Genomic DNA, 8,568 nt, shown 5'->3' on the forward strand with positions numbered 1-8,568 from the left:
CCTTCCGAGGAGTGGCTGGTGGGTTTGAGCCGCCAGCCTTCTGGTTAGCAGTCAAATGCCTTAGGCACTATGCCACCAGAGCTCCTCATTAGCCCATAGAGAGAGATGCAAATGAAAAGAAAAAGAAATACTATCTTGCTCCAGCACTAGTAGCAAAGTTCAACAAGACAGAAAATAAATGCTGGCAAGGATGTAGAGAGATTGGATTCTCATACACTGCTGGTGGGACTGTAAAATGATATAACCACTGTGGAAAGCAGTATGGCAATTCTTTAAAAAGTTGAAAGTAAAAATACCATTTGACTCAGCCATTCCATTACTAGGAATATATTCTAAAGAAGTGAGAGCCATGACAAGAACAGACATATGCACACCCATATTCATTGCAGCACTACTTACAGTAGTCAAGAGATAGAAACAACATAGGTGTCCATCAACTGAAGAATGGTACACCAAACTATGGTACATACACACAGTGGAATACTATGCTGCCCTAAAGAATAACGTAGAATTTGCAAAACACCACACAACATGGATGAACTTGGAGGACATTATGCTGAGTGAAATAAGTCAGTCACAGAAGGACAAATATTGTATTTATCCATTATTGTAAAATGTCAAGGAAAGGTTTAGCTACAGAAGGAAATTTTCTTTGTTGGATACTACGGGTTGGGGGGTGCGGGGACACTGTTAGGTAGGTAGAGACAAGTATTGATTTAGGTGAAGAGAAGGGCAATGTACCAAATGTGAGTGATCAACACGGTGGCATTGAGAAAGAAGACATAGAGAGGTGCATGGGAAGTACAGACAACAAAGAAGAACCCTTTTGCACACACAGTACTGCGTTGTCAGTGAAGTCAAACATTATGGGTGGATAGATGGGTGCACAAGCTGAACTATTACGTATGTCTGTGCGGGGTGGAGTGTGCCGAAGACTATGTATATGGTTGGCAGACAATGTTTCTACAAGTATATTTGTATATTCTATAAGAATTCCCAGGTATATAGTAGAGCTGACAAAGGACAAGATTGTAGTCACTTCTCGGCCACAGCCAGCTACCCAGAGGGAGCAAGTACTTGGACCTGTGGGATCAGCACCGTAGTCACAGGAGACATCAAGCTCAATTGGCATAACATACTACCCAAAACATTGTTCCATATCCTACTTTGGCAAGTAGAGACTGGGATCTTAAAAGGTTGTAAGTGGACATCTAGATGAAATGATGGGTTTCTTTTCATCCAGAGCAAAGAAGAATGAAAAAAACCAAAGATACATGGAAACAATTAGTCCAAGCAACTAGCACACCATGCGATCTTCAGCCTGTACGACTAAGAGACCAGAGGAACTAGATGGTGCCTGGCTACCACAGTCAACCACTCAGAGGGGGATCTATGTAGGAGATCCTGGATAGAGTGGGAGCGCAATATGGAACAAAACTCAAAAACATTGGGGGAAAAAAAAGGAACCAGATTTGCTGGTCTGATAGAGCCTGATGGAACCACTGAGACGGTGGCCGCTGGATGCCCTTCAAGTCTGGAATTGAACCCACACCTATGGCTTCCAGCCAAACAAAAGACAGGCATATGAGGTGAACATTTACATCAGGTAGATACACTCCTTCGAGAGAACAATCATGGGAGAATAGAAGGATTGTGAATGCACAGGGAGACAGCACAGGGGGCAGGAGTGGGTGGAGGTAAGGATACAGGGAAGAGGTAACAATGGGGAGGAAGTGGGAGGGGAGCTGTTACATTGTGATAAATTGTATGTAGTCAATGTCATGAGACAAGTATATGTGAGCTGCTGTATGGAAAATGAATTTGCTCTAAACTTTTACCCAAATCACACAAAAAAAAAAAAAAAAAAAATGGGGTCAGGTATAGCAAGGATTGTGATAATCATGCAGGACTGGGCAGTGTTCTGTTGTACATAGGGTCGCTATGAGTCATAACTGGCTTGCTGGCACCTAACATGTATCTCTATAGGCATGTATGTGTATGTTGTTGGGTTGTTATGTGCCGTCGAGACAGACCCAACTCATAGCGACCCCTCCTTGGGTTTCCGAGGTGGTATCACTATGGAAGTAGATTACCCCATCTTCCTTCCGAGGAGTGGCTGGTGGGTTTGAACCGCCAGCCTTCTGGTTAGCAGTCAAGTGCCTTAGGCACTATGCTACCAGAGCTCCTATGTATGTATATAGGTATATATATTTTACATGCATATATAGATAACATGCATTTATATATGCATCTTTGTGACTATATGTGCATATATTCATATGTACTGTGAAACCTGTGAAAGCCGGAACTTGCCAGGATTGCTTTATTTTCCAGGTCTCATAAGTTTTCCATGTTTGACCGGGTGCTGTCTTACCACTCTCCTCTCTCTCTCTCTCTCTCTTCTAGAAAATATTTGAGGTTTTCTTTTCAGACAGTTTTCTCTGCCTTACACAGGTTCCAGCTTTTCCAGGTTTTACTATATAATAAAGCATAATAAAGGGATCACAGTTATAGATACTTCTTAGACATAACCAAACACCTCATAGGATTGTTGTTGTTGTTGTTGTTAAGTGCCGTCGAGTCATTTCCACCTCATAGCGACCCCATGCACAGCAGAACGAAACACTGCCCGATCCCGTACCAGCCCCACAAACCCTGCTATACTTGAGCCCATCATCACAGCCACTGTGTCAATCCATCTCGTTGAAGGCCTCCCCCTTTTGTCGACCCTCCACCCTACAAGCATGACATCCTTCTCCAGGGAATGGTCCCTTCTGACAACATGACCAAAATAGGTGAGACGAAGTCTGGCCATTCTTGCTTCCAAGGAGCATTCTGGCTGCACTTCCTCCAGGACAGATCTGTTAGTTCTTTTAGCAGTCCATGGTACTTTCAGCATTCTTCGCCAGCACCACAACTCAAAAGCATCAACTCTTCTTTGGTCTTCCTTATTCATTGTCCAGCTCTCACATGCATACGAGGCGATTGGAAATATCATGGCTTGTGTCAGGCGCACCTTAGTCCTCAAGGAGATATCTTTGCTCTTCAGCACTTGATACAGTTCCTTCGCAGTTGATAAGGTTTTCCCTGGCCAATTCTTTGAGAAGTGGACGGCCTCTTCCTTCTTCCTAGTCTGTCTCAGTCTATAAGCTGTGCTGTTACCTGTGCACCAGGTGCATTTCACTGGGTTTTAAACACCAGAGGCTCAACCTCAAAACTCATGTCTACATGTCACCACAGTAGGACAAACCGACAGACAAGTTTGTCTTGCTGTTGGAGACCTCTCATATCACCCCCACCTGGGTCCCTGTCGCTGAGTGTTCCTCTGTCTGGCTTTCTGGCTTTTAATCCCCTTTCTCCTGCTCTTCTGGCCTGCTGCTTTGGGCGTCCCTGAGTTGTCCCTGGGCTGTCTCATAGGATTAGGTTTCTGGATTTGAAGGGTTAGGATCATAGTCTCATGGGACATCTTAGTCAATTGGCATAATATAGTTTATAAAGTTAAGTTCTACATCCTAGTTTGGTGAGTAGTATCTGGGGTCTGAAAAGCTTGCAACCAGGCATCTAAGGTACAACTGTTGATCTCTAATAGTCTAGAGCAAAAGAGAGAAGAAAACCAGACTCAAATAAGAAACTAATCTATAGGACAAATAGTCTACATGAACCATGACCTTATCTATCCTGAGAGCAGAAGAACTAGATGGTGCCTGACTACCACTACTGACCTTTCTAGTCAGAGTTACAATAAATGGACTCTGATAGAAAGGGAGAAAAATGTGGAACAGAACCTCAAATTACTAAAACAAGCAAATAAAAAACAGACCTTATAAGACTATTTGGGACTAGAGGACTCTCTAAGACTATTACCCTGTAATACTCTTCCAATGTTGAACTGAAACTAACCCCTGAGGTTACCTTCTAGCTAAATATTAAATAACAAATTGGGTCAAAAAATAATGAAACCCACTTCCATAAAGATTTATCGCCTAGGAAACCCAATGGGGGGTCTCTGTAAGTTGGAATCGACTTGATCCAGTGGGTTTTGGTTTTGGTTTATCACTCTTAAGTACTGCGCTCCTTTAAAAAAAATCACCTATATGAGACCAAAAGTTCAATAGTTATTGCAAGGAAACTAGATTAATGGAAATGAAACAATCAGAACAGAGATGAGAATGTTCATGCATACTAAGGGATATAATCAGTGTTACTGAAAAACTTAATGTAGAAAGTATTGAATGGGCACCTAAACTGCTGTGTATGCCTTCGCCGAAACCGCAATGATACGTATTTTGTGTGTGTGTATAAAAACCAAACTCCCTGCCATTGAGTCGGTTTCAACTCATAGTGACCCCTCTTTGGGTTTCCAAGGCGGTATCTCTACAGAAGTAGATTGCCCAATCTTCCTTCCAAGGAGTGGCTGCTGGGTTTGAACCACCAGCCTTCTGGTTAACAGTCAGATGCCTTAGGCACTACGCCACCAGAGTTCCCATATATATATATCTGTGTGTGTGTGTATACACACACATGCATATAACTATTTGGTAGAGTTTATCACTGAGCCCATTAAATCCTAAACTTTTCTTATTTGTGAGGTTTTTTATTACAGATTTAATATCTTCCATTGTTATAGGCCTTTTGAGAGTTTCTATTTCTTCTTGAGTCATTTTGTGTGTTTCAAGGAATTTGTTTCATCTTAGTTATCTAATTTGTTGGTGTACAATTGTTTATAGTATTCTCTTGTAAGCATTTTTATTTCTATAGCGTTGGTAGTATTACCCCTAGTTTCATTTCAGGCTTTTTCCCTTGTCAGCCTAGCTAAAGATTTGTCCATTTAATTTTTTTAAGGAACCAATTTTTAATTACACTGATTCTCTTTGTTTTCATTTTCTTAGTGTCTATTTCATTTATCTCCCCTCTGATCTTTACTATTTCCTTCTTTATGGTAGCTTTGGGCTTAGTTTGTGCTTTTTCTAGTTCCTCAGAAATAAAGGTAGGTTATTAATTTAAGATCTTCTTTTTCAATGTAATTATTTAAAACACTCTTTCTAGCATTGCAATTATAAAGTAAACATAAAACTTACAGTTATGATGTGTCTTAATGGCAAGTATAGACATTTACAAATATTTTAAAGAAAAGTTTATAAATAAATGACAATGGGACCAATAGTATTGATTTTTGTCTTCATTCCTTTCTTAGGGGAAAAATAAGCATATGGCTACCAATCTCATCATAATTTCAACAATTTCAGAGAGAAGCCATAATTACTCAAGAACTAAGATTTCATAAGTTCTCTAAACCCCTTCTTGTTGTTATGTGCTGTGGAGTCAGACCCCACTCATAGCGACCCCTCCTTGGGTTTCTGAGGCAGTATCACTGCGGAAGTAGATTGCCCCATCTTCCTTCCGAGGAGTGGCTGGTGGGTCTAAACCCCTTAGTTAATTGAAACAGTGAAAAGTGATCACCCAGCTTCTAACAGAAGTAGCTTCTCGTGTAAATTAAAATGTTTCCTTTCTTTAAACCAACTTTTTAAAGCTTACCATGGACATTTAGAAAGCAAGTAAGGGCATCCTTTTTTTTTTTTTTTCCTGTTTAGTGTATAAACAGGAAGAGGAAGAAGGTGGCTGAGCTGGTGGCCTCATTCCACAGGAAAGCCTGGAGTTGACTTGGCTGCTGTGTCCTATTGGCCTGTTAATCAGCCTCAATGTCTTGATTACCCAGCAGTATTTGGAAGTACTGTATGGAACAGTGGAAAGTGCCTGAAGTGAAATTCTGGCCCTGCCACTCAACTGGCTTTATTACCTTTAATTACTCTTCATTTCCATTTCCTCATCTGTGAAATGAGAATTGAAAATACCTGCTCTATTGAATAAACTAGTCCTAGCTCTGGTAGCATAGTGGCTAAGGCACTTGACTGCTAACCAGAAGGCTGGCGGTTCAAACCCACCAGCCACTCCTCGGAAGGAAGGTTGGGCAATCCTACTTCCGTAGTGATACTGCCTCGGAAACCCAAGGAGGGGTCGCTATGAGTCAGGGCTGACTCGACGGCACGTAACAACAACAACAACAACAGGAAAGAGGAAGAGTCCCTGGGTGGTGCAAATGGTTAATGCTCTTGACTACTAACTGAAAGGTTTGAGGTTTGAGTCCACTGAGAGGCATCTCAGAAGAAAGGCTTGATGCTGTGCTTCCAAAACAATCAGCCACTGAAAACCCTAGGGAACACAGTTCTACTCTTATACACATGGTGTCGCCAGGAGTCAGAACCAACCCCATGGCAACGAGTAGACAGTGACATGAAGAAAACTATATAACAATTTTTTGATTGAATTTTATGTTTTCTTATTTATAATTAAAATATCAAATACAAAATATATTTTAATTGAATAAAACTATATGGTTTGGGCTTTGGTCACAGTAGTTGTCTTCCTCATGTGTACAATGTGGCAAAATTATTAAATTAATGATAATTTGCCTCACATTCATAAGCAAGTACGGCTTTAACCTTTGTATGTGTGCCTTAGGGAAATGCAATCCCGACTTTGTGAAGAATGGGCATTAAATAATACTCTCTTTGCGATTCTAGAAGAGCCAGCCACCAGTGTACAGAGAGGCTTCTCCCAGGGAGCCTTCACTTCCTCCCTGGTAGGGATGGAAAGCTCTTGCTGAGGTTTGGTAGACGTGTTGTGAAACAGGGAGATAGTCCCACTCTCCAATTTACTAGTTTATAAAATGAGGTACATAAACATTCTAGAACTTCTCGTTAACTTACTAACCAATTGAATTTTAATCTCCCAGAAGGCAAATTTGTATGGGAAGCCAGGGCACCATCTCCAGACAGATGGTTCTGGGTTAGCCTAGAATCGTACAGGGAGCTGGTTGGGGAATTGAAGTGGCTGATGACAGCCAGCTACCCAGGAGGAAGACCATGCCTGCCCTGGGGATGGTGCCGGTGACCAGCTTTCCCGGCACTGACTCATTTTTCTAGTATTCTTTCTTCTGCTGACACACTTTTTCTGTAGCTCTGTAAATACCATCAGTTCAGTTGTAGTCAAGCGCTTTCATTTCCTGTTTCTGCCCAGAGAAATATTTTATCTTTTTGGTGACTTCTATACATATCAAGTCTTATTCATAAGATACTTATTTTATTTAACTCAGAATTTCAGGGTGCTTTGTAATATACCACCTAAGGTGCTTTTAGAGAGAAGTCAGTGCAAAAGCACTCATTAGGAAAATGGGTGATTTAAACTACAATATTTAATTATATAATAGGGCTGTTTATCATTTTTTCCTTCTATCCCTTTTGTGGACGTTCTCAAAAAACATTAAAGCTCAAACAATTGGGGAAAAAGTATGTATCTTTTAATTTAAAAATCTCAAGTCATTAATGCTGACATACAGAAAAGCATGCTAGGGGCTACATTCTGGTGTGACAATGCTTGCTTACCTCTACTTACCAGTCAGAACAAATTTATTCCACACCATATTTTTCATACCTTAAAAATCAAGTCTCTGCTTAGGAAACTTTCTCCTCTTTAATTTCTACACCGTAATATGTACATGCATACAGATACATGCACTCTTACACAGTACTGTACCTAGCAACAGTCTTGCGGTAAGTGCGTTGTGGGGTTTCTTCTGATGTTACATTTATAATACTTAAAGTTCATCATAAGGAAACAAAACCTTTCAGTAGTTTCTTCATAATCAGACCTCTCCAGTGAACTAAAGTCTTGGTGAGAGGTTTCTAGTCCTGGGAAGACCCCAGAGTCCACTGCCGTGTGGCAGCCCTAACCAGCAAAGCATGGCAGCAAGCTGAGTGGGGAAGAGTGTAGAACCATCTTTAAAAATGTGAGGTGTTTGGTTCAAGACAAGAAGAGCTGACCTAGGATCTGAAGAAGTGGACCCTATGTGGTCCCAGGTATTAGGATTATAATACATGTTTGCTGGCCTGTACTTTTTGTAGCTGTGCTCCCAGAACCAGGGAGTGGCAAGCTAAGCTGCAGGGGTTGGGGGTGGGGAGGTGGTTTTTATAAATACAGAGAAGTACTATTTTTTACATTGTTAATTTTGTCTTCCATGAGTTGTTCTAAATCTTTGGTACATACTTATTAGCAGGTGAACAAATAGCAAATAAAAATAACTAGTATTCCAAGCATCCAAATTAGTATAACAGCTTGTTTGTTTGTATTCCTCAATAGTATGTTTTTTGATATCTAATTATTTACTCTTTCATTTTTTAAAATATTTTATTGTAGAAAAACATATATAACAAAATAATTTGCCATATTCACCATTTTTAAAATGTACAGTTAGTGATGCTAATTATATTCACTATGTTGTGCAACCATCAACACTATCCATTTCTAAGTTTTTCTTTACCCCAAAAAGAAACTCAGTGCTCCTTCAGCAATTACTCCATCCCCCCTAAACTCCTAGTTACCACTAAGAAACATTTGTTTTTATGCATTTGTCTATATATTTCTGGTAGCATAGTGGCTAAGACACTTGCCTGCTAACCAGACGGCTGGCGGTTCAAACCCACCAGCCACTCCTCGGAAGGAAGGTTGGGC

The 8,568-nt window shown here is 40.6% G+C and overlaps 1 protein-coding gene across 1 annotated transcript in view; it reads left to right on the forward strand.

Annotated features, from left to right (window-relative positions):
- Positions 1–8,568, forward strand: part of GID4 (GID complex subunit 4 homolog) — a 45,757-nt gene that overhangs the window by 25,226 nt on the left and 11,963 nt on the right.

This window comes from Orycteropus afer, unplaced genomic scaffold (assembly GCF_000298275.1).
Source record: "Orycteropus afer afer isolate SDZICR_OR568_19922 unplaced genomic scaffold, OryAfe1.0 scaffold00080, whole genome shotgun sequence".
NCBI classification, from domain to species: Eukaryota; Metazoa; Chordata; class Mammalia; order Tubulidentata; family Orycteropodidae; genus Orycteropus; species Orycteropus afer.